The following is a 25,463-nucleotide window of genomic DNA, read 5'->3' on the forward strand; positions in this document are numbered from 1 at the left end:
GATACACTAACATAATGGCAAGAGCTGGAAGACATACAGAACTGAGTTCAAATCCTGACTCCATTACTTATTAGGTATGTGACTTGAGGACACTGACTTGGTTTATATGATCCTCTGCTTCCCCTGTTATAAAATGAGGATAATAATACCTATGCTAAAATGTTATTTTGAAGATTAAGTAAAATAGTTTATGTAAAATGTCTAGATTTCATGATTCTAGTTCACTTAAAAGTATACTAATATATAAGCTTGTTTCTCTGAAAACTTTTTTAAAATAAAACAAATTTGGGGCACCTGGGTGGCTCAGTCAGTTAAGTGTCCAACTACGGCTCAGGTCACGATCTCACAGTTTGTGGGTTCAAGCCCCATGTAGGTGCTCTGTGCTGACAGCTCAGAGCCTGGAGTCAGCTTCGGATTCTGTGTCTCCCTCTCTCTCTGCCCCTCTCCTACTTGTGCTCTGTCTGTCTCTCTCTCTCTCAAAAATAATAATTTTTAAAATTTTAAAATAAAATAATATAAAACAAACTTTCTTAGTATATCTAATTCTTTGCCTTGGGTTCTCAAGGAAAGGGACAGAAACATCATCACATAACCACTTCCCAGTCTTTTACTTGACTCATTCCAACTTAGAATACAATACTTACTCTTAAGTAGTTAAAAACCAAGAACAAAACAGTGAAAATAGGTAAGAATACAATATATTACATTATTAATGGCATCTTCTAACAAAGGAAAGTGAACCATCTACTATCTTTTCGCCTGAAATCAGAGACATATTCTAACACACAGCAGAAGTGCTTCAGTGGTCCAGAATAGAGTTGTAAAAACCCACACTTATCTGACTTCATAAGTTGGACACTGCTGTAAGAAAATGAAATAGGTAGTTCTCAATTAAGATTTAAGCACAGAAGTGTAGGTCCATTAGGTACAACTTTTCCGATTCTAAATGTTCAACTGTGTGTATCCTGAAACACTGACAATGATTTTTTTTTCAAATTCTGCCAATACTATTTCTATCCATCAGTTTTTTCTGCTACAATCTCAACTTTCAAATTAATAGTCTTTACTTTAAACCTCAACATTGTTATTTCTCATTTTCTATATCCCATCCCAGAGACCTTTCTAGGGGAAAAAAGAGAGAAAGACAAAGAATGTTTTGTGCACTCTTTAGTTAGAAAATTATTACTGCTACCTTAGCAACCTATTAATATTCCTAGGAGAATTCTTTCTTACATCAAAAATGTGAAAGGAACAGACTCAATACAAATCCAACTTTTTTTAAAAAGGCAAAACAAAATACTTTTTGTAATTTTGGTCACAATCTCTAGATAAACAAAACTTCTGTTCTAATAGAATAATGCATCTCACATTTCTATTATCCTGACACAAATACACACTTACTTAATATTCTGTGTCTGTACCAATCATCCTTTCTTGTACTACTAGCAAAGAGTTTTCATTTTTCCCCAAAATTGCAAACTACAGATGGATAATTTTACAGTCTTTGTGATTTTTAGCACAATCACCTCTCACTGAATACTTCCTGTCACCATCTGCCTCTTTTAAGGCCAAATAGGACGTTTCTTGGCTTGTTTATTTTACTCAACAGTCTGTTGTCTGGCATTTTTCTCACCACCTTCTGGCCTTCTGTATTTTTGGAGAGCTGCTCCAATCTGATTGACTTCTGGGCTCTTTCCACTCTCGTGTTTCCTGATTTTTCCAATGGGTCTTGAATGTCAACCAGTGGGCTAAGTTCTCATTCACACAGAATCTGTTTGCCTAACTGCTGGCTGATGACATTTGTGTTTTAAATCAACACATGTATTAAGTTCTTAAATCTGTTATTCTTCATGACTACATTGATGTCATCTGTTGTAAGGTAAATGCTTAGAGGATGAGAAATTCTCATTTCCTCTCAGAATTCAATTCCAACGTGTGTGTAAGTAACAGGCACGTGAATTTGATCCTTAAAATGTTTCATAATGTGCATTCGGCAAAACACTCCTTACACAGAACCAAACCAAAACCCAGATCCCAAACCAAAATATGTCAGACTTTGTTAATACTGAACAGAAAATCATTTATGGTTCTGACTTCTCTTATCCAGTATCCATTATTTGCTAAGTACCCACCAAGGTCCAGGCACAGCTTCACAGTTATACTGACATGATCTACTTAATTTCATGCTCTTGCTTATATGGCTTTCTCTGGATTAAAATCATGGTTCTCAGAGCGCCTGGGTGGCTCAGTCGGTTAAGCATCCGACTTCGGGTCAGGTCATGATATCACGGTTTGTGAGTTTGAGCTCTGCTTTGGCCTCTAGGCTGACAGCTCAAAGCCTAGAGCCTGCTTCAGATTCTGTGTCTCCCATTTTCTCTGCTCCTTCCCCGCTCATGCTGTCTATCTGTCTCAAAAATAAATAAACATTAAAATTTTTAATTCAACAATGGCTCTAAGTGAAATGCCATCAAAAAAGATTATCATCAGAAAAAACAACACCAGTGATGAAAAACAGTTACTGCCAATAAATATTTGTTTATGAGTGAATGAATAAACGGAAGCTCGCCTTTACTGTTTGTTTTACAACTCTAAAGTTAATTCATCTCCTTGAGCTGTTTCCATATCTGTAAAATGAAAGTACAATTCCCACTTCATCAGATTTTTTTATTAAAAGAGATGATCTGTATGAAGTCCTGGCCCATAGACGCTGCTCAATAATGGTCCATCTCTAAGTCAGACATCATCCACTAATATCAAAGGAATCATATTTAACTTAGTACAAATATTTTCATAGGGCTATATCTGACTTTTAGGAAACTCATTCATTTAAAAAAGAAAGTCCAAACTAAGGGATTGGACAGTTTCCCAATTTCCATAACCATCAACACCACACCTGCCACTGACCTTTCACACCAAACTCCATTCCATATTATTTTCTAGTTTGAGAAAATGGCCCTATTATGCTAAGTGAGATAAGTTAGAGAAAGACAAACACTGTATACTCTCACTCATCCGTAGAGTCTAAAACAAACAAATCAAACTCCTAGATACAGAGAACAGATCGATGGTTCTGTTCAGTGGAAAGGGGGTAGAATAGGCAAAGTGGGCCAAAGGTACAAACTTCCAGTTATAAAATAAATAAATCACAGGGTGTGATGTACACCATGGCGACTACAGTTAATAATACTGCATTGTATGTTTGACAATTGCTAAGAGAGTAAATCTTAAAAGTTCTCATGAGAAGAAAAGAAATTTTGCTACTATGTGTGATGATGGATATTAACTAGACTTACTATAGTGATCATTCTGCCCTAAACTCAAATATCAAATCATTATATTATAAATCTGAAAATTAATAGAAAGTTATATGGCAATCGTATCTCAATTTTTAAGAAAAGATAAAGAAAATGGCCTTTTCTTTCTGCCTCTTAACTTCAGTGGTTGATGTGCACTTTTTGTAGGGAAACTCACCAATTTTCTAAATAAAACCCAACCCCGATCCTGCAAGGTTACAAAGAAATCATCCCATTTAGTGAAAGGAAGCTAGAAGTCAGAGAATGGACTCTTTTTCTCAGGGATTCTGAACATTCACTTAGTGACGCATACACAAATATCTGTTGAGTGCCACTATGTGCCCAGCACTGTGCTGACGATACAGTGCTGAAAAAGACAAAGTCCCCACCTCAGTGAGTTGTGGCCGTAATAGGATATTCAACTGCAAAATAGGATGTCCCGGGCAATGAGGAGGCACGTGTTGGGTTACTGGAGCATATGGAACAAACAAACCCAAGCCAGGCCTGGAGAATCAGGGGGACGTCACGGCGACATTGAAATCTAGTGAATGGGACAGATGGCCAGGCATCGACGGAGAAGAACAGGCTTGGCAGAGGAAATGCATGTGCAAAGGCTCGCGTGGAAAAGGCTTCGGGGCTCTGGAGAGCAGGCAAGTTACATGGAGGGATCCAAATTGTCCACTGCGTTTTTCTCCCTCTTGCTGGTTTCTTCTGTTACCTCAAAGCCTCCAGCTCCCTTTTGTTTAAGTATCTCCCCCTACCTGGAGCTAGGCTACTAGAAATTTGAAATAGCATTTTATGTGTCCCGACTTGGGGCAGAGCTAGAGAGAGCAGCAGCACACAGCCAGCCCCACAGCGGCAGCGCAGCTGAGAGAGCCCACCCAGAGTAGCAGGTGAATGGAGGTGGGCAGAGGCAGGGCCAGGGGAGAGGCTAAACCCTCCCACCCTTCCCTTGGGTACTGGGCACACTGGGCGCACTGGGCGCACTGGGCGTGGAAGATAGGGCTTAGCCTTCTTAAGGAGCCCAGAGAGTTTCTTACACCTCCCTTACCTGACGGTACTGATTTGGTCTCATGGAAAGTTATGAGTGAGCTGGTCCAGGAGTGTGGACGGTGGCTGAACCGCCAGGGGAGGACAGTTGGGAACATCCCTGACCTCGTCCGGCACCTACGTTTCCAAAAAGACATTAATGTCATGCTGAGAACTGGATGGAGAGCTAAAGCCAAGGTTGAATTCTTCAGTTTGCCTTGAGTGTTGACCTCTGGTGGGTCTCAATCTTAAACAAAACTGAACAAAAAGATCCATGTCCTTTAAAGAGTATATATAATGGCATAATGATGCTTAGTTCATTCTCCCGTTCTTACTGTCTCCAGTTCTTACTTACAAAGCAGATGGAAGGGCTATATGTAGAAGAGATAACATGTAATATGTCACTAACTAAATGTATTTGTATCAATTTTTATCTACACATTGTACCCAATTGAAATTACACACTCTTCCGGGTGCCTGGGTGGTTCAGTTGGTTAAATGTCCCACACTTGATTTTGGTGCAGGTCATGATCTCACGGTTCACATCAGGCTCTGCACTGCTAGTGCCTGGGATTCTCGGTCTCCCTCTCTCTCTGCCAATCCCCTGCTCTCTCTCTCAATAAACATTGAAATTACACACTTTCAAGTTATAAAATAATTAGGTGATGATTGGGAGAGAGACAAGAGACACGGAATATAAACATTCACCAATGAGCTTGTACTCGTGGTGAAAATTTAAATATTAGTTCATTGTTAATTATCCCAAAACGTACTTTCAAGGAAAATAATACTGAGAAAATATTAAGGATTGTGGTGACACTTACCCTGAATAGTGCTACCTTCACTTTGCTGTATTTAATCCACATGACAAAAGAATTTACTAACATTACCCTCCAGGTAGCAGTAGCTTTAAAAGATAATTTAAGTCAGTTCTTACACAATAGCTCCCCAGAGAACAACGAATCCTACAAAGTGATGCAGGAAAAAACACACTCTTGTCTGCTGCTCCCATATCGGCAGAGGTAGATTAGCTCCCTGCCACGGAAATCTGTAAAACACTTTCTTTGAAAGCTCTTCCTCAAATCAGAACGTCTATGACCCACACACAGTTTCAGGTTTGGCACTACTCACATCTTCACCATTTTACTTGCTTTTATGGTTTGGGAGCCTCAAGGCTAAGGGTGAAATACAGACTCCAGACCAATGTCTCATTCAACATATTCATTTGGAATTCACTTATATTTAGGTAATTATAGGAAAACTCATTCTTCTACTGTTAGTTATATTTTGTTTTGTTTTTTTAAAAAAAATTGGCTTCCTGCTCTCCCAACGTGGCACTTGCAATCATGAGAGGTCACTCTTAAATGCAAATATTATCCTAAGCAAATAACCAGCTATCCCTCGCTCATGTGAGGTGGCAATTTTCAAGCTCCATTTTATTTCTGGATGCATTCTTCTGAATTACTTTGTGTGTGTGTGTGTGTGTGTGTGTGTGTGTGTGTGTGTGTGTGTGATTTCTGTTCAACATTTCTTTGGACAAACTGTGTTAACCAGTCGATTGTCACCAAATACCGTATTGATGGAGCAGGTAGTCTCTAAGGTTGAGCACTATTCAAGCTGTTGACACACACAACACAATTTATGTAAGAAACTGTTCTTAGCTTCCTGATTGCATCACTGTTTTCATTTTTCTTACATAAAAACTATTTTTAGAAGCATAACAAATTTTGTTTTTTAAGTAAGAACATCTGGCTTTAAGTTCTATACAAATACACTGAAGTTATTTAAACTCACCCTTCTTTAAAGCACATCATCCTATTTATCATAAGATTCTTAAAGATGTATAGTTTTGCTTTTGTTTGTCATAAAAAAGCTTTCTACATGTTTATCCAAACATGTGGAATTATTTTTAAAATACATTCATCCGGTCAATTTGATAGACTAAGACTCTCTTCGAATAGTAATCCTTCCAGTTATTTTAGGAAAATGACTTAAAACAATAAAAGCTTAAAATGTGAATTACATAAGCTTTCTGTAATTTAAATCCTTCGTGGATTTTATTTTGCTATTTTATTGCAGGAAAAACATATAACTATCTTAAGAAAATAACAAAGCTAAGACAATTCTTCTCAGTATGCCATAAGCAAGCTTGGGAAATGTTTCAAACTGAACATTCTTCTCGTCTGTATTAAAAATAGAATATTTCTCCAAATGTTATTAATAATTTAACTTAGAATAGAATCATAAATATGCATGAATGGATGATCACTTGCTCTACCCTGTGCTCAGAAAGACCTTGGACTACACTCTTCCATAAAGATGAGCAGCTTGCCAAATTTCAGGTGTCTCGAGGCACCTCTATGCCAGAAGGTCTGAGGAAGATGAAGGAAGGGCTCAGTGGAATCTTCCTGATCTCTTGGGCTGTGCTGGCCTCCCCACAGCACTGTGCCCGTGCCCAGCACATCGCACGTAATCACCTATGCCCAGGTCAGTTTCCCACACACACGTGTCCAAGCCATGTTAATGAGCCTTGTTTTTTGCTTGGGAAAACAGCATGGAAAGGTTAAATAACTGGCTTAGAGTCTCAAAAGTAGTCAGTGATGAAGCTAGCATTCACTTTAGAGCTGGCTCCAAAGACCCTGCTCTCTGTTCTACTACACTTCTCCTCAACACCTGCCATCGTACGTGCCAATGCTGGTGTTCAGAAGACACCCGCTAATTGAGTAAACGTATTACTGCATCACATTCTGTGTTAGAGACAATGGTGTGAGCAAGACCCCCATCCCCTGCCTCCCCACCCTCCGCTTCAGCCCCATCGTCACGGGGTTTCCAGGCCAGGGAAGGAATGATGAACATACAACACATTGTGGAGAAGTGGCATCTAGGTGAAGACTTAAAAAGAAATAGGATTTAACAACTTTAAAAAGAAAGGCAGAGTGAGAGAAAGGAAAGGAGATAAGATGCTTGAGGCGGGGGAAACAGCATGTGTAATACGGAAGACGCAAGAAATGGAATTTCTTGCTAATAAGCAAAGTTGAGGGGCACTCGGGTGCCTCGGTCAGTTAAGTGTCTGACTTCGGTTCAGGTCATGATCTCGCAGTTCATGGGTTCCAGCCCCCCGGTCAGGCTCTGTGCTGACAGCTCAGAGCCTGAGCCTGCTCTGGATTCTGTCTCTCCCTCTCTCTCTGCCCCTCCCTTGCTTGCACTCTATATCTCTCCGTCTCAAAAATCAATAAACAAAAGAAAATTTTTTTAAAAAAAGCAAAGTTTAGGGGCGTCTGGGTGGCTCTGTCGGTTAAGAGTGGACTTCAGCTCAGGTCATGATCTCACTGTTCTTGAGTTTGAGCCCCATACAGGGCTTCATGCCACTAGTGTGGAGCCTGCTTAGAATTCTCTCTCCCTTCTTCTCTCTCTGCCCCTCCCCCACTCTCTCTCTCACTCTTAAAATAAATAAACTTTAAAAAAAGTTTAAAATAAACAAAGTCGAGTAGGGCTAGAGCTCAAGGGGGAGAGGGAGTAGCAAGTGATAAAGCTGCAGAGGGAGGCAGGGATCCATCAAGAAGTGTCCACGGTACTGCATCAGAAACTCCAAAGCTGCTAAGAAACTACATCCTAGGCGCGCCTGGGTGGCTTAGTCAGTTAAGCGTCCGACTTTCGCTTAGGTCATGATCTCCCGGTTCGTGTGTTTGAGCCCTGCGTCGGGCTCTGTGCTGACTGCCAGCTCAGAGCCTGGAGCCTGTTTCAGTCTGTGACTCCCTCTCTCTCTGACCCTCCCCTGCTCACGCTGTCTCTCTCTCCTAGAAATAAATAAAACATTTAAAAAAAAAAAAGAGTTGCTTCGTTTAAAAAAAAAAAAAGAAACTACATCCTAACTGTTCTCATCACACACACACACAAAAAAGAAATGTTAATTATGTGACATGATAGCTAATGATGCTGTGGTGATCTTGCTGCAATAGATAAATTTATCAAATCAACGCGTTGTACACCCTGAACTTATTCAGTGTGATATGTCAACTGTATCTCAATTTTTAAAAATTTTTTTAATGTTTATTTATTTTTGAGACAGAGAGAGACAGCGCAAGCAGGGGAGGGGCAGAGAGAGAAGGAGACACAGACTCTGAAATAGGCTCCAGACTCTGAGCTGTCAGCACAGGGCCCAATGTGGGGTTCGAACTCACGAACTGTGAACTCAGTATCAGAGATGAAGTCAGATGCTCAACCGACTGAGCCACCCAGGCACCCCTGTATCTCAATTTTTTAACTTTTTTAATGTTTTATTTATTTCTGAGAAAGGGAGAGAGACACAGTGTGAGCAGGGGAGGGTCAGAGAGAGAGGGAGATACAGAATCCGAAGCAGGCTCCAGGCTCTGAGCTGTCAGCACAGAGCCTGATGTGGTCCTCGAACCCATGAACTGTGAGATCATGACCTGAGCTGAAGTTGGATGCTTAAACGACTGAGCCACCCAGGCGCCCCTGTATCTCAATTTTTAAAATGAGAGAGAGCAAGAGAGCATGCTGAGAAGTTTGGGTTCAATCCTAAGAGTACAAGAGAATGGTTTTAAGCAGAGGGGGAACAAAGATTTTGTGCTTGAGAAAAACACTCTGCTACAATTGGGAGAAAGGGCAGTGGAGGGATGTGACTTCTGAGAGGCAGGGAAGCCAAGGAGACAGGCACCAATCAAGGCAAGAGACAAAGAAAAATACTCTACAACTTCTTGCTGGCATACAACTTTAAATAGATCATTTTTAAATTTTTTTCATAGTTTCACATTTTTTAAGTGTGAAGAAAACCACTGTGTCTTTCACAAGGCTGTTTTTAAGAAGAAGTGTACGGTGACAGAGCTGATCACATGAGACGGGACAGTGTGCTGGGGAAAGGCACAGGCTCTGGAGTGGGAGAGTCTGGGTGCCATGCTGGCTCCTCCACTTCTTAACTGAAACCTCTCTGGGACTCAGTTTCTTAAAACATAAAATAGATAAAGTAGAGATAATAATGGAAGGTGACTCATAGTGTTTCTTGAGAGGATTTAATGGAACAATGCCTGTTTTATTTATTGCCTTCTCCAGCATCTAGAACTCTGCCTTATAAGTAGAAAATGCTTACTAATATTAGTAATTATTTGAAAATTATGACGGATTACATCATTATAAGGTATCATTGTAACTGTAAAATATAATTGCCTAAAATATTCCTGCCACCAAACTACTTACTTAAAACTTTTTTAAAATCCACAGCCTCAGGGCCCCTGAGTGGCTCAGTAAGTTAAACATCCGACTACAGCTCAGGTCATGATCTCATGGTTCGTGAGTTTGAGCCGCATGTCGGGCTCTGTGCTGACAGCTCAGAGCCTGGAGCCTGCTTCAGATTCTGTGTCTCCCTCTCTGCCCCTCCCCTGCTCATACTCATGCTCACTCTCTCTCTCTCTCTCTCAAAAATAAATAAACATTTAAAAAAAAATTTTAAATCCACAGCCTCTACATAAACCACATATGTGTTCTTTTAAACATAAAACTTAGTTTACATTCTTCTCTTTTGCTTCCTTCTTATGTTTTCCAGAATGTGCTTTACTCTTTCAAACAAAACTTCTTCTGTGAATGAGTCAGTACACCCTAACTTCAGGCTGGCTAGCATCCAAATGCCCTCTAAACCCGCTCTGCATGCTCAGAGGTGCTGTTCTCCTGGAAGACCTTGGGTGCAGCTTCAACACCTATAAAAGCCGTATTAGCTCAGCCAATGAGCCCTGCTAAAAGTTACAAGTGATTACCAAAAAAGATGGTTCTTTTGTGTTCAGAAAATGCTTTCATATTGCAAGAGATAGTTTCCTTCTCATGGACTTAAAAGACATTCAGGTCCCACTCTCCTCCCCACACTGCTCTTCTCTCTACTTCTGGTACAAGAAGGCCTGATTCTCGAATCGTCAGCAACAGGTGTAGAGTTTCAACCAGCAGGACTAGAATCCCCTGAACAATTTACCACATACTATCATGAGAGCACACTATTCACTTTGAAGAAAATTACTGCATCAATCATTTGATCAGATGAACAGAATGTGTTTGCCATGTAGCCTACACCCTTACACGTATCTAGATGCCCATGAGAAAACCACTCTAAGCACATTGCAAGGTTCCCATTGTATTAGAAAGAACTAGAAAAAACTAGAAAAAATTCTAGAAGAAACTAGAATTCAAGTGGCCATACCCACTTGAATACCTCTCCAAAAGAGGAGAAAACTGGTTTCTATCTTCATTCAACAGAGAATGAGGAGGGGAAGTACATTCATTGATCAAGGCTGTCCTCGGCCAATGATTTAGCCATGTATATGGCACTGATTTACCAGCTGTGTAGAATGTCAAGTGCACTCTACCTGACGCACTGTGAGTTCCACAGAATGAGATAAACCAAGTAAAACAAGGAATCAAGGAAGATTGGAAGGCAAGGAGTGGAAAGAAGAGGAGGAGAGAGAGAGGAAGTAAGGGAGGGAGGGAAAAAGGAACAAAGGAAGTGAAAAGGGAAGGATGGAAGAAAAAAAGTTGACAAAAAATCCACTTTTAAGTAAACAAGAACTGATAGCACCTCTTATGCCACTAAAAAAACAATACAAAACAAAACCAAAAAAAAAAACTTCCTTTCCAATAACGTCTTTTGTTTTAGTAATTTCTCTCCTCAGAGGAGATAAAAGGGGGAAAATATTCCCTCTAGAGAGGAAAAAGAGACCAACTCTCAGAAACAGTGAGCTAGACTTTGATCTTAATACTGGGATCAAGATCCCATGAGATAATGCTGAAATAGTCACTTCCCTATTTCCTTGAACATTGGAAAGAGCATCTAATGTCCTACATTCACCATTCTCTCTGGTCCTGGATTCATCTGTCAGGGCCACCAGGACATTACCTTTGGCATCCCCTGAAACCAGGCCTTCTGCAGAATTGTCCTGTAAGCCTCAGATGCCACGGCATCCACAAAATCCTCAACACACACACACCTACATGGGCACACCCACACTCACACCCACACAAGACATGGCAAGACCATAAATGAAAAGAAAATTAATTTTGAGCAAGGTTTTCCCACTCTCTAAACTAACCCCAGGTTTTCTGTGTGGCCTTTGAAATATCTTCTAATAAATTATTCACCTTCCATTATGGGAAAGGAACAAAGACAAATAGGGTCCCCTCCCTTTTTTCCGTTCGTTTGGTTCTTTTTTAGTAACTGCACGTATAAAACCTCTGCCTCTTAAATCAAGTAGTACTGAGATTCTATTTTGACACCCTCTGGGATGACAAGTTTCCAAATGCGTAATAAAAATAAATCTCCATTAATAGCTGGATCTTTAGCAGCTGAGAGAATCGCTGGCCCCTTTCGTTTACTCACCCAGCTCAGTGTGAGTTCTACTTCGGGCACAGCTGTGAATAGGACCTTTCATAATGAGGCTACATTAAAAACGGATCAGTTCATAGCTCTGGGTTTCAATGATTTTTTTTTTGACCCACTATAATTTGAAGTTGTTCTTCTGAGTGAATTGTTCAGACAGTTCAAAACTGATCCATTAACATCTCTGATTTTTTTTAATTAATTCATTTAAAAGCCTCGTATAGTTGACAGACAAAACTACTTCAGCAAGAGGGGCAACAGGTAGGCAGTCCTGAGATTGTGGACAGCCCATTAATACCGAGTCTGTATTTACAGAACTCAGCAATATGAAGGGGCCCGGGTGAGCATACACCCTAAATAAACTATAGCATAAAGCAATTCAAGTAAGACCGTCCTACCATGTTCACTGTAGGAGATCACCACAGTATTTCGTAGCTTCTTCAAAAAGCATTGCTACACTGCTATTTCTGATATCTACTTTATCAGCATTTCATTTGTACATTGAAAGATTCCAAAGCAAAAAGAATCATTGAATTAAGTTTACTTTTTGCGTTTCATACAGATGGCATCAAGTCACTGAACCTGACCATGGATATAAGAGTGCCTAATACAGAGAAGGAAAGATACCATATGTTTGCACATATAGGTAGATTAGGAGGAACTTAATGGAGGACCATGGGGGAGAAGAAAGGGGGAAATATTTGAGAAGAAGGGAGGCAAACCATGAAAGACTCTTGAATGCTGAGAACAAACTGAGGGCTGATGGTGGGGGGGAAAGGGGAAGGGGAGTGATGGTCATGAAAGAGGGCACTTGTTGGGATGAGCACTGGGTGTTATATGGAAACCAACTTGACAATAAACTACTTAAGAAAAAAAAAAAAAGAGTGCCTAATAGATTCCAACCAGCCTCACTCACCTTACTTTCTAGTATTCAGTTTCATAATCTGGCTGCTTTCTGTACTTCTCCAGAGCCACCATGTCTTCCATGATGAGCTTGCTCATGCAGTCATGCACTTAACTGCTCTAAGCATCTTTGTGACAAAGCGAACATCAGAAGGGTCAGTTGCTGCTCTGTGATTTCACCAGTTGGAGGTAAAGTCTTGAGATACATAAATGAATCTATTCCCACAATGTCTCCTACAGAAACTTGTTCTAATCCTGTAATCAGAGTTAATGAGATTTTTCTTCTATGTACTCCTAGCCCTTTGTAACTATTATTGACTTGATACTATTTTCCCTTGAATCTCCTTCCACTCCAACTAACAGCCCTTTGAATATCAGAAACCATATACATATACCTAGGGGAATCATCAGAGTGTATTACGGTGACTCTCAAAGTGTGGTGCCTGGCCCAGCAGCATCAGCATCCCTGGAAACTTGTTAGAAATGCAAATTTTCAGGCTCCACATCAGATCTATTGAGTAAGAAACTCTAGGGATAGGTCCTAGTAACCTACGTTTTAACAACTCCTCAACGTGATTCTGATGCCGGCTCAAGTTTAAGAAATTCTGCTATATTTGAGTGACTATGGGTTTTGGAACCAGATAATCTAAGTTTGTTTTTAATTCCTACTGTACCACTGGGGATATTAAGTAAGTGATTTGACATCTCTGAGTTGCCCCTCCTCATCTATGAATTGGAAAGAATATTAAACAATACCTGACAATAATGTCTGTAATTTTACACTGCTGTCTTTGTATTTTGTATCGTGAACCCCAGGTATCTAGTTAACACTAAAAATACTTTGTTCTTCACATTTAATTACTTAACTGGACCAAATGAACTGAATGAAATGAAAAGAATAGGCACACCATTGGGAATCAAATCATGTGTCTGCAAGCAACACCATTGATAGATACAGGTAATGGGCAAAGATGAAAGTCACTTAAAATGCCAATGGGGAAATAGTCTAGGTCAGTAATCCTTACTGCTTTATCTCATAGTGACTCTCTTGTTACCTCAAATTCCTGACATATCTTTGCCACAATAAGAATTTCACTCTTTGTTAGACATAAAGTTCTCAAGGTTAGACATCAATCTCCCAAATTCCCAAATAGTCACTGAGAATAAGTTACACTGTCCATGTAAACTGTATATTATAGAAGTTGTTTGTTAAATAACTCCTTTTAGTTGGAAGTAGATAACTATCCTCCCTTATTGTATTCTTGGATTTAGAGAAGGTCTTAGGGAGTTATCTCAATCCTTTATATCTGGGGAAACCAACAAAGTTCATTCATGACAGATAAAAATATTGTGAGGGAGAGTTACTTTTTAAAGGAAGAGTCTTTTCAGAGGCGCCTGGGTGGCTCAGTTGGTTAAGCGTCCAACTTCGGCTCAGGTTATGAACTCGTGGTTCATAAGATCAAGCCCCGCGTCGGTTTCTGTGCTGAGAGCCTGGAGCCTGCTTTGGATTCTGTGTCTTCCCCTCTCTCTGTTCCTCCCCGACTCTCCCCAAAATAAAGAAAGAATAAAAAAATTTTCAAAAGAAAAAAAGGAATAGTCTTTTCAATAAATGGTGCTAAGACATTGGATATCCAGACGCAAAAGAAAGAAGTTGGAAGCCCACCTCACACCATATACAAAAATTATCTCAAAATGGATCAAAGAACTAAGTATAAGCCTTAAAACTATAAAACTCATAAAAGAAAACATATATGTAAACCTTTGTGACCTTGGATTAGGCAATGGCTTCTTAGATATAACACCAAGAGCACAAGAAACAAAAGAAAAAATAGATAAGTTGAATTACATCAAAATTAAAGGCATTTGTGCTTCAAGAAATACCACCAGGAAAGTGCGAAGATGATCCACAGAATAAGAGAAAACTTTTCAAATCATATGTCTGATAAGAGACTTGATTCCAGAATACATGAAGAACTCTGACAACTCAACAATAAAGACAATAGCCGAACCAAAAATGGGCAAAAGATTTGAAAAGATATTACTCCAAAGAAGATATACAGATAGCCAATAAGCACACACAAAACATTCAATTTCATTAGCCATTAGAGACATGTACATCAAAACAACAATTAAATACTACTTCATACCCAGTTGGATGGTGGCCATAATCAAAATGACAAAAAACAGCAAGTTGAAGAGGATGTGGGAAAATTGGAACCTTGGTACACGGGTGGTGGAAATATAAAATGGTGCACCCACTTTGAAAAACAGTCTGGCAGTTCCTAAAAAAATGTTTAAGAGTTACAATATGACCCAGCAGTTTCACTGCTAGTTATAGGCCCAAATGAAAACATATGTCCATACGAAAACTTATACCCAAATGTTCATAGCAGCCTTACTCATAATAGTCAAGAAGTGGAAACAACCTAACTGTCTATCAACTGGTGAATGGATAAATAAACTGGAAAATTCATATAATGAAATACTTACGGCAACGAAAATTAAGTACTAATGCATGCTACAGGATGGATGAATCTTGAAAACATTATGCTAAATGAAAGAAGCCAGTCACAAAGGAACATATATAATAAAATGCCATTTATATGAAGTATCGGGAATAGACAAATCTACAAAGACAAAAAGTAGATTGCCTAGGGCCAGTGGGGGAATGAGCAGAGGAAACGGGGTAATGGAGAGTGACTGCTGATCGCCATGGGATTTCCTTCTAGCAGGATGAAAATGTTCTAAAGTTGAGTGTGGTGGAGGCTGTGCAGCCCCGTGCATATACCAAAAGCCACTGAATTTTATCCCTTCACTATGTGAGTTGTTTGGTGTGTGAAACCTATCTCAATAAATCTGTAATAAAAACAAGAAGAGCAAGGATTTTTAGCCATTTAAGTAAAAGAGGCAAGTTTTAGGATAAAGGTTGAGAACAGTGTAGCTCTGAAATCTCAAGAAAAAACTATGAAGTCAGTTCAATTATATACTCCCTGTTATAATGCATCAAAAGAAATACAAAGATAAAAATGACATTAAAAATATGAATTATAAAGTGTTTTTGACTTCCTCTTTTTATGTTGTTAGCAAGCCAGAAAACGAGTATCAGTAGCATATGTCATAACCTAAATTCTGTTTAACAATGAAATCAGCTGTCACATTTAATGGTAGTGGAAGGATTTCAGAGCTGGGGCTCCAGTGATGGTCTATTCCCAACCCCTAAATTTTACAAAAGTAAATTTCTCTAACATTTTTCATTTCATTTCACACTGCTTCCCCATCAGTATGCAAACATTAGTTTTTATTTAATGCAATTCTAATAAACTGTCTTCTGGAACATATGTTTCATGGCCTCAAGAATGTAGATTTTTTTAATCTTAAATTTCTTACACGTCTTCTTTTCACACTTAGTTGACTTGAATCTTTGCTGTGATGGTTTCCTTTGTAATACAAACAAATCACAAATCATCCACCATTCAAACTTTTCCTTTTAATACCTTGTCTGGATACTTATACAGAGCTATGAAAGAATCAAGTAGCCAACTAAATACTCTTTTTTTAAATTTTTTAAATGTTTGTTTATTTTTGAGAGAGAGGGAGTGTGTGTGTGTATGTGTGTGTGTGAGCAGGGAGGAACAGAAAAAGGGAGACACAGAACTGGAAGCTGGCTCCAGGCTCAGCACAGAGCCCAATGCAGGGCTTGAACGCACGAACTGTGAGATCAAGACCTGAGCCGAAGTCAGATGCTTAACTGACTGAGCCACCCAGATGCCGCTAAATACTCTTCATAATCACCATTATTTTTAGTTGTTTCCCAGAGCTGACTTTTTAAATCTGAGCTCAAATTTGGTCTGTCTGCTCTTCAGTCCTGGACCAAATATTTCAAAACCTGAAAAGGGGAGGAAAAGTCTGGCATTTTACATTCCAGATTTCAAAACAGTAGAGAGGGAGAGAAAGGAAAGAAAGAAAGAAAGAAAGAAAGAAAGAAAGAGAGAGAGAGAGAGGGAGGGAGGGAGGAAGGAAGGAAGGAAGGAAGAAAGGAGGGAGGGAGGGAGGGAAAGGGAGGGAGGGAAGAAGGAAGAAAAAAATTTTACATTTTTTACATTTTACATGTAAAAATTTACATTTTTAAAGACATGGATAGCTTTCTCCTTTCCATTTTTCAATTTGCCAAATCTCTGAGCTTTTCATATTGACTTTTCTCTTCAGTGGAGAGTATATCTTCCCATGATATACTTGAAAGGTTGTATTTTAATTCACATGATGTCATGCAACAGGCCAGAATCACTGGAAGTACAAACCTCCTCCAAGAGTGAATTATGTATTACAAACAGACCGCAACTATGAGTATAGTAAACATATCACAAATGGGACCATTCTTTTACAAAATTCATTCAAAGATTGAATCTGAAGAGGTAAGTTAACATCTAAGTAAACAGTGAGTAAATCATTCTGAAAATGTTTGCCATCATTATCATTGGCACATTCTCCTTCTCTATCACTAATAGATTGGCACAAAATGGTAATGATATCTTGGTCTATAAAAAAATTACTAAATCTTTATTAAATATATTTTGCAGATGAAAACAAAGTTGTAATCTGCTGAAGAAGAACTAATAAGAAAAAATAATCTGTAGATTTATCTGCTTTCTTTACCTATCTTTTCCTCCTCAAATTATCTGACTCTTATTTCAACAGCGGCCTGGCCAGCCTTCCTACCCCACCCCCACTTTTAATACATCTAGCTTAACATTAAAATAGCAAACTTTATGAAAACACCACTTTTCATTGGCTTACCCTTTGCTAAAAGCTTACAGAAGCCCTTGTTACCCACCATCATATCTAAACTCCTCTGTCCAGCTTTCAGGGTCTCACACCAATCTTCAAAAATATTGCATGTTCCCCTAAACATGGGCCCTCTTCCACTCATACAGGTGTTCCACATCTCATCAAAACAGGAAATATGGGAGGAGACCAAGGTTTGGAGGATAAAAACAATCCCTATTATTTATTAAATGTACACTGTGTGCCAGGAACTATGTAAAGCACTTCACGTGCACTATCTCATTTTATCCCCACATAAACCTTATGTGATAGGTTTTCTGATCTTACAGAATGAAAATTGAGCCACCTCAAGATTCAATATCTACTTCAAGGTCTCTAAACTACTAAATGGCAGAGCCGGCAACCTATGTGTGTCTTACTCCAGTGTTCAAATTCTTGCCCATACGTTGAGTTTCCCTTATAGTAAAGGTGTCCACCAGGCAAATGAATATGCAAACCTCAAGTTAAAAGGGAGAAACTAGAGCTACGTGCTGCAGGCAATGGCTTGTAGTTAGCCGTGCCTGTCTCTATGAATGAGCTTGTCCAAGAGAAGCTGTGTAATGAGAAGAGAAGAAACCAAGAACAGAACTCTGGGCAATGCCATCACTTAAAGGTAGATGGAGGATACCTCAAAAAGACTGAGAAGAAGGGTATCTGGATGGCTCAGTCAGTTAAGTGTCTGACTCTTGATCTCAGCTCAGGTCATGATCTCAAGCCTGCTCTGGATTCCGTCTCTCCCTCTCTCTGCCTCTCTCTCTCTCTCAAAATAAACAAATAAACTTTAAAAAATAAAAGACTGAGAAGATAAAAGGAGAACTGTGGACTTATTCAGCACAACTCAAATCACAATAAAGGAGTATGATCAACTGTATAATAAAAAAAATAAATAAATCAGGTCAAGTATAACAAAGATGGAAAACTGCTCATTGGAAGTGGTAGTTGAGAGCCAAGGTGACTCGGAGTCTACCATCCAAACCAGGACAGTTTTGAGAGTAAAGGAGACTCTATTAGCAAATATCCAAGGATCACAGAATATGGCCCCAATGCAAGCCAGGACACAAGGTCACCCTATGAAGAGATCATGAGTGCCCTTCATGAGAACAATTTCAATAGTCTGATGCCGCAGAAGCCACACTGCTGTGAGTTTGGAATAAGTGTAAAGAAGAGGTAGAGAGATTAATCTTTCAAGAAGCTTGGTTTGATAGATGAGTAAGAAAAGGGTCGTGTTTGAGGGGAAATGACCCTCCACTCACTCCTTATTCCTTGGTCTGGCTCTTTCCTCTCAGTTCTACTGAACCTTCTCCCTGACATGTCACAGTGACTTCCAGCCAGTCCAGGAAGCTGGTCACCTTCACTGAGACCTCTGTTTCATTAACTTCCACAGCAGCACCTGGCACTGCCCTATGCCCCCAGCCCTTGAAACTTTCTCTTCCCATGATTTCTAGGCCACTGAATTTTATCAATTGTCTCTACTTTTCTGACTACTTCTCTGCTCTAATCTTTAAAATGTCAATGTAATCCTAAGGCTCTCCCCCTGAGACACCTTCTTTCTTTTGTCTATTCTCTCTCCCTCAGGGGTCTCATCCACAACCACCACTTTCACCTTCAACAGCCATGCAAATCATTCCCCAAACTCTCCCTCTGTCCTCAAACTCTCCCTTGAGAATTCTCACTTCAAACGAACAACCATACATCTCATCTCTCTCCCGGTGGTTGGTCCACAACACCTCACTAAACCTGTCAAAAGCACACATTCTCTTTCTTAAACTAGCAGCCCATACATTTTCAACTTCAGGATATCATAATACGACTAAAGCTTGTCTGTTAAGATTTTGCTTCTTTTGCATGTGCAGTAAGCACTGGACACAAAACACGCTGTTGCTATTCTCCGAAAATGAACTACCTTGGAACCCATTCTTAAGGAGCTTGGGGTTAGAATTTGGGGGAAGGGGTTATAACTTTAATGAGTGTTACTGCTTCATCTAGAATCCTCACTTCATCTAAACTTGCTAAGATCCAGACCAATCAGGCATCACTTCTTTCTCAGAGACCTCTTGGAATCCTTATTGAATATATCTTCCTCCATTCTTTACTCTCAAATTTCGCTTTGCATTTCTCTTAAAGTACTTGCCATATTCTGTTTTGATTATCATATATATGCACCTTATCCCCTCCTACCATATTGGAAGTTTCTTACAAATAGGATATATCTCTTAATATATACACAACAACAGATACCTATTATTTAGAATGGATAGTTATTTGCATAATACATGCATTTGACATCTCTTCACTTCTTACTTGAAAATCCCTTCTTTTTATCACCCTCAAACACAAAAGAAAAACTGACAACTATTCATGTTCTAGTATGTTGAACATCTTAAACAATCATTATTTTTTAAAATCTTTTAATGTTTTTTATTTATTTCTGAGAGAGAGGGAGAGAGAGAGAGAGCGAGAGCGAGCAGGGGGGGATGAGAGAGAGAGAGAGACACAGAATCTGAAGCAAGCTCCAGGCTCTGAGCTGTCAGCACAGAACAGGATGCAACCCACGAACCCTAAGATCATGACCTGAGCCAAAGTCAGACGCTTAACTGACTGAGCCACCCAGGCACCCCAATAATCATTATTTTTAAAAGATATCTCTAACTATATGGTTTGTGAAGATACAATGGGAGAGAACAGTTTATCGAGTGGATTCATTTTTAAGTACATCAAGATTAAATGATCATGTAAAGGTGTATATTTAGGCAATTAAATTTGTGTAACATAAGCAAGCTCAAAAATAAAGCTTTTAATCCCTAGTGTCAAAGCCTAGAATTATAAATTAATAAAATTGGCTATAGTAGGCAGTGATTTGAAGTGGAACTTCTTAGTTACTGATTAGTTAAAATAACTAACTACTTTTAACACCTCGGTGTAGGTCACTCAATATTCTTTGTCTAATACAACTGTACCTTTAAATACAGCTTAATGCCAGATGGTCTCCTCAATAAAAAACAGCAGGAGGCAACTCAACAAGCAAGTCTGCAGACACTCAACCAATGAAATTAGTCTTCAGTGGCTAAGCCATTCTGTCACCAAGGCAACACCTACTTCAGAAAAAATATTGGATCTTCCAATGAAAATGAGCCACCCAGTATGTTCCAAGCTATGATGATTAGGTTACTTTAGCCAAAGTAACTGACTAGATCTTTTCACTCACCTCACATCAGGTCCACCTATGAAAAGTCACTTGCCCTTTCATTTTAATATATTTATCTATACTCAGTTTCTAACTCTCTTGATTTCCTAGATAAAGGTGTGTGTATGTGTGTGTGTGCATATGCTGGTAGGCTGAGTCCTAAATATAATGACAAATGTTAATGTCTTTGAAAATCTTCACTGGCACATGCTCTTATGAGCCTGTTACTAATATTATATTTGATTAAAGAAATTATTCAAGGAAATAAATAATGTAGAAAGGAGGAGAATGATATTATTACCAGCCTCTAAGCTATCTAATATGAATGGTTCAAATTACATAAATTACATTACATAAGTTAAACTTTATTTTTAATACAACTCCATTTTTTAAGTTGAAATGATAACTTGCCCAAGGGCAGATGACCTTGTTTTACATGACGAAGATGCAGAGAACCTAATGTTTGGTAATATATTGTAAACTCAAGACACAATGGCTGGATAGAAAGGAGACCTTGGAAGCAGGGAGAAAGGGTATCTAGAACCATGGCAGCAACCCCTGCTCAAATCACATATAAGGAGAATTTCTCCCAAGAGAAAAGACAGAGAGAGGCAAGAAGAGAGGAACTGGTCTCAGAAGGAAGGAAAGGGATGAGGCCAACAGGTGTCTTGATGTACTGGTTTTGTGTATTTATTTAACAATGTAGCTATATATCTATATATATTCTAATCTGGATTTTGCCACTTACAAGCCTGTGATATTAAATGGTGCCTCTCTCTGCATCTGTTTCCAAATTTGTAGGATGAGGATAATAATAGTACCAATCCCACAGGAGTTTGGGATTAGAGGAGTTAAGCCTCTAAACAGTATTTGGTGCATACTACATATTATATAAGTATGAGCAAAAACATAAAATCAATTCCTATTCTTTTCACAGCATTTCTATATTTTTGCTTATGTTTTCTACTTCATTCTACCTTATTTATACAGTTTTCAGCTACGTCAAAGCCAGGCTGTAGAAGCTACAGCAGACAGACCCCAGGCTGTAAACCGTGATGAGTCTGACATAGGCAGACAACCTAATAGAGTCCTCAGCCCAGTTAAAGATAACTCCAGAAACTAATTCAGAAATGGGATGTAATATATTTCCCAGGAACAAAAAACCTCATTGACAAAGAACACATTTGATTAACTAAAAATTATTTTTTCATGAAAACGCAACTAATTTTAAAATTTTGACATACATAGACACACACGACACAAACACATCATTTTTTTCCTTTGAAGGAAGGAAAAAAGAAAGAGTGAATGGAACATTTGAGTGGTAACTCTTTATGAGGAAAAAAAATGCTCTTCTTCTTTGAGAAGAAAAAAAGTTGCAATGGTCTTAGAATAACTGCCTGGATAAAAAGTCTATCTAGTTTTTATTTACTGAAGACAAGGGACGACTCTTCTTTACATTAGAATTAGCCCACTCCGTGGCCCATACATACAACACTGGGTTGTCACAAACCTTTCACCATACGTATTTTTAGTCATTCTACTTCTTAAGTCCTTCAGTCATCGACAGGCCTTGTATGTGCCCAGCTAGCATTTTCTGAAAAAAATTTCCAGGGGCGCCTGGGTGGCTCAGCCTATTAAGTGTCTGACTCTTGATTCAGCTCAGGGCATGATCTAGTGGATCCTGAGATCAAGCCCCACATCAGGCTCCAGGCTGACAGGTTCTCTCTCTGCCCCTACCCTGCTCACCCCCACTCTCTCACAAGCCTCTCTCTCTCTCTCTCTCTCTCTCTCTCTCTCTCTATCTCTATCTCTATCTCTCTCTTTCAAAATAAATAAGTAAACTTAAAAAAAAATCCCAAGAGTCCTTTAAAATTTTATGTGTGAAATATCACATAAAATCTTTGAACTACATAGAATACAAAGCATCTATGATTTCAAGTTTAATCCTGAGCTATCTATTCAGTTTCTAAGCAGAGTATATCCTTAACAGAAAGTAAGAAACAAGCTGAAACATAGTCCACATTCTTTTTCATTCTAATCCATTGTTGTAAGAGAATTTGGGAAACGACCCTAAAAAGTCACTTTTTTATTAAGTTGGCAAAGAAGTAGCTGCTAACAAAACTGCCCAAGCAAATCATTACCAGTATTATTCCCTGACCCTTAACACACAGAGAACTGTCTCCCCACCCGTTTTTCCTGACTTCCCGCCAACTGGGCTCTGGACTCCCACCCTAATCGACGCCCATCGATGCCCAAAGGATCATGCACAGAGCCAATGGAAGATTATAGCCATTGTCTGAATAATTCAGACCCAATGGGTTCACCTGAAACAATATGATAACCAAAAGGAAAGTTATTTTACCTTGAATTAACTATAAAATTATCTCAAGTGTTTTCATTGTACTATGAGTTCATTTCCTACTCATGAGGACACATCCTCCCTCTCACTCAAACATCAGCCTGAAGATTCTGGCATTTTTACTGAAGATACTGGCATTTTGCCCGACGCTGCCTGTAAATTACCAACAGAATCTATTATCTAATTATCTTGGTAGGGTCTTGCTAATGGCAAAACACAAAACAAAAATAATTCACCCTTATATATTTCATAAACATTCTTAACGTCTTACAATAATGCATGCCACTATTTTCTGCACAATAATTTAAGGGGGCATTTTTTTCCAGGTACAGTTCCTAAGAAATTTTATCCTTTTGGCACAGTCTATTTACTAGATATGCAATACAACATCAGTGATTCTTCTACCATTATAATGTTTTAGAAAACACACACAGGTATAGAAATAAAGTTCTTTTTATATGTTTATTTACCTTTGAGAGAGAGACAGACAGAGTGTGAGCAGGGGAGAGGCAGAGAGAGAGAAGGAGACACAGAATCCAAAGCAGGGTCCAGGTTCTGAGCTGTCAGCACAGAGCCCAACGTGGGGCTCAAACTCATGTACTACCAGATCACGACCTGACCTGGAGTCGGACACTTAACCGACTGAGCCACCCAGGCGCCTTTAGAAATAAAGTTCTTTAAGACACTGTGTGCTGACTGTTGGTTTGAAGAAAAACTTCTCAGTAAATATGTACTCTTCTTCAGCACGAGTAGCTTTATTTACATTAAAATTTAAGGTAGACATAGGAACAGGCCAACACAAGCACTGTTTTTTAAAAAGAAACCTCACCCAATATTAGTTATTTCTATTCTGTAACCCTAACCTCCAACAACACAATGTATGATTCATTCTGCGTGGAGCACACAAACCTTGAGAGGCCTTACAAACCACAACACCCTCACAACACCCTCTCCCACGGTTTACATTCTGCTGGGACTAGGATTCCGGTTTGGAATACACAACTTAGGAATCTAAGACGTGATTATAAATGGTCAGTGAGATGGGAGATGTCTGGATTACATTCCCCCCAAATTGCCTGAATGTATTCTAGAAAGCTCTGTGATATAGTGCATATCTAACCTTTGGTAATAAATTCTCCTAAATGTGCTGTAGCGTATATGTAGCTGTCCTTTGGACAACCTCTGGTTTTGCCAGTGTTTATCTTGAACAAGATTAAGTACCTCATCTCGTCTCCTAAAGTAATCTATTCCACAAAGCATCACAGAGTATAGTAGATTCTGCTGACTTCCCCATTCGACATTTCTGTCATCCCCAAAGTTTCATAAGCCGTCAGCCATTTAGCCTTCTCTCCCTCTCTGACTGTCCACACAGTCTCTGAAAATGTGCCTCTCCTTTTTATTCAAGTTAGTCCATTCCTCGGCATTGAATGCCCAGCCCTCAAAAAAGTTCATCGGAGCAATCTTACAACAAAAGCTTATTTCGTCCTAGAGTATATACTACAGCCAAATAAATAACATTTTCTATATATACTTAGATTCATTTCAGTCCTTTCCTGATTTTGCCACTTAACACACTTCCTGGCCTCCCCAGGCCCTGTCCATCCACCTCCAGCACACCCATTCCCATTTATAGCACAGGAGGCAGGAAAGTCTGCTCTTCGGAATTGAAAACACTGATAAGGTACATTCCTGTAAACTCCCTCACAGACTTCAGGCCATGCAATAGCTTATGACCCTCCATGGCCACATAAGAAATAGTCATGTTTATTCCCCTTTCTGTGTATATACATTGCTATGGTAAATACCTCTGAAAAGAATCCCCAGCTGTCTATCAGGAAGTGGGTTCTAGGCCTCCTAGGCTACACAAGCTTGGGCAGGTTGTTTAATTTGTCCCTGGGGTGCAATTTAATCATCATCTATAAAATGAGTGTGTTCCTTCCAGATAGGAAAAAAAAAATTCTATGATTCCATTTCACAATTCTATGTAGCACTAACAAAGACTGGGTTTAACATTAGGAACAATTTAAAATAATTTACCCTAATCAAAAACCTGTAATTTGAAAAATTAGTTAAATGCTAAATATTTCTGCATAGTGAATTTCTCTCCCCAAATCATCTGACCAACTACATGATCATTATTCAAATGTTACACAAATGCATCTGGATGAACATTCTGGAATGGCTGCCAACACACGGAGAAGAGCTATGGGCTGAATTCTCCTTCAGTAACTCGAACTACATCATGTTTTGCTGTTGCTCTTATTTTGTTCTTAAGGATAGTTTTTGAAACGTATAGTCAAATATAATTGAGCTATATTTAACTGCAGGAACTTGGTCCAACAAAATCAAAATTACTTCACATCTTTTCACTCCAAGGCTTTTAGGGAGTTTCCAGTAATAGCTACGTAGAGGTAGAAAAATATTGGTAATTAATTATTTATTATAATATAATATATATCATGTGTTTAATATAATTATGATATCTGATATGACCAT

The sequence above is a fragment of the Crocuta crocuta genome, unplaced genomic scaffold, assembly GCF_008692635.1.
Source record: "Crocuta crocuta isolate KB4526 unplaced genomic scaffold, BGI_CrCroc_1.0 scaffold346, whole genome shotgun sequence".
Lineage (NCBI taxonomy): Eukaryota > Metazoa > Chordata > Mammalia > Carnivora > Hyaenidae > Crocuta > Crocuta crocuta.